At 70.8% G+C, this 2,301-nt stretch overlaps 1 protein-coding gene across 1 annotated transcript in view; it reads left to right on the forward strand.

Annotated features, from left to right (window-relative positions):
- Positions 1-2,301, forward strand: part of LOC144219905 (adhesion G protein-coupled receptor B1-like) — a 10,165-nt gene that overhangs the window by 7,653 nt on the left and 211 nt on the right. The gene's annotated exons all lie outside the window — the stretch shown is intronic.

Genomic DNA, 2,301 nt, shown 5'->3' on the forward strand with positions numbered 1-2,301 from the left:
CACTTCCTGCACCCCAGATGGCCTAGCAAGCCTCAGGCAGGACTGCTTTGGTCCATGTGCCTACTTTGCCCCCCGTTTCTGTGAGAACAGTGTTCGCTCTGTCTCAGTCTTTGAATTTCACTTGCAGTCAGCCGCCCCGGGCCCCCGTTGGGTGCGCCCTCAAACAGGCCGAGCCTGGAGCCCTCTCTGAGGCCTCCCCCTCCTCCGNCTGTTTAAGCTTTTTCTGTCATCTCTGTCACCTCTGCCGTCCACTCTGGGGATCCTCCCCACCCGGCCCTTCGCCAGGCTCCCCTTCTCCGTGCAGCCGGGGACGGGACGGGGACGGGGCAGCGTGAGAACTCTGTGCACCGTGTGAGTGTGTTGTGAGTGTGTGTGTGTGTGAGCGTGTGGGGGGGGTGAGTGTCCCGTGAGTGAGCATGGGAGCGTGTGCAAGGCACTCCTGGCCATGGGGGGGACCCGGGTTCAGGGCAGGCTGGGTCCACTGAGGCAGAATCTGAGTTGGGAGGCCTGGGCGGGGCCAGGTCTCCAGGAATGCCCGCTGTGTGCCTCACACGGTTCCGTCGCGGGGAGGGCGCCACCCCGGGGCCGGTCGTGAGAGCCCTGGGGGACATTCCCCGCCAGGTCATGCAGCAGGGCCAGGTCAGGTCACCCTGAGCCACACTCACGTCCCTCCCCCACATCAGGGGCATTTGACCTTCCAAAGGGTCAGACGGCACCACTGCCCGGGGCCTCCCTGCCAGCCACTCCCCTGCCCACTGACAGCCCGGCCTGCACAGGGTCCGGCAGCAGGGGCTGCAGTCCCACAGGGCCCCCAGGCCCGGCATCTGCCAGCCTCCTCAGGCTCTGGTGTCAGGCCCTCGCCCCCCCCCCCAACTCTGCCCTGCCTTCCTGCTGCCAGTGTGGCCAGAGAAGGTCTGCTTTGGGAGGGAGGAGGGAGACTCGGAGCCCTGCCCGCCACGCTGGGGACACAGAGGCGCGGGGCCCACTTCTTCAGACTCTGCGCCACGTGCAGGCACGGCACCCCGCGTGGGCCCCGGTACCACAGCTGGGGTCTCAGCACCCAGGGCCCGAGCGCCGGGGATCGGCAGGTCCCCCACCCCGGAAGGCGAGGTGAGGCGGGCCTGTGAGATCTGCTTCTGAAGCCCACGCGGTGGCCAGGAGAGAAGAGGTGTGGGGGCTTCGCGGCGATTCCTGGCTCAGGCCTGAGCCGCTGAGCAGGTGGCCAGGGAGCTGTCCTGGAGAAGCAGCAGGGCTGGGCCGGGGTGGGGACCTGGGTCCTGGAGCAGGGAGGGGGAGGAGAGGAAGAGGGGGAGGAGGCAGGCCACCCAGACGGGCCTGGGGAGGGCACAGCCACGGCAGGGCCCCTGAAGGCTCCCCACGGCGGGGCAGGGGGGGGGCACAGCCGGGGGGAGCTCCTGCCCCTGCCTGGTGCCAGGTCCAGCCCGGACCCCGGGTCCTCCACCCTCCTTCCCAGCAGCCCCCGCGCCCCCAGCTCCTTCCTGGTGGCCCTGGGCCCTGAGTCTCCTCGTGCCCCTCACCCCTGCCATCCCTCCACTTCTGCTCCGCCTCTGCCTGCCTCATCCTTTTGAGGCCCTCCTGTAAGGAGGGGACCGGGTGGCCCTGACCGCCCCACCCCTGGTGGGAATGACCGTGGCCCCGGCGACTCCTTGGGGCCCCTGCGAGGCAGTCAGCTGCCCAGGGCGGCAGGGCCCCGGGAGTCGTGACAGTGGTGAGGGCGGTGGGAGCAGGCACATTCCTCAGATGGGCTGCAGGCCAGCCCCGCCGCTGCCACCGTCCACCGGCCCCCTCACAACAGCCCCTCCCCCCAGGTGACAGCACCGTTTAGGAGACGGGTTGAGAGCGGCCACGGTGCGCCTGTGGTGTTGGGGGGGGGCGGGGAGAGGGCAGGGCCGCCGTGGGGGCTCCTGGGGGCAGCCCCCCCCCCGGGGACCCGCGGAGCAGGGCCGGCCAAGACGGAGAGGTGCCCGTGGGTCTGTGTTCTCGTCTCCGCCCCCACCCCCACCGTCTGTCTGGCCCTGTCTGTCTGTCTGTCCTCTCTCCTCCTGGAGCAGTTCTCTGGCTGTTTCCCTCTGTCCGGAGCTGAGGCCTGGCCAAGCATCGCCCCCCAGGGGCCACCTTGTGGTTGGGGCCCCACCTTGCCCCCCAGCCTCCGCCTCCAGGGCACCTCCCCTCCGGTGGCCTCCGTCCGCCGCCCGGCCCCCGTGGACCTCCCTCCAGGGTCTCGGGGCGGGAGCGCGCCCCCCGGCGGGGAGGGCGGCCCCGGGCAGCCCGGCCGCGGCC

The sequence above is a fragment of the Crocuta crocuta genome, unplaced genomic scaffold (genome assembly GCF_008692635.1).
Source record: "Crocuta crocuta isolate KB4526 unplaced genomic scaffold, BGI_CrCroc_1.0 scaffold119, whole genome shotgun sequence".
Lineage (NCBI taxonomy): Eukaryota > Metazoa > Chordata > Mammalia > Carnivora > Hyaenidae > Crocuta > Crocuta crocuta.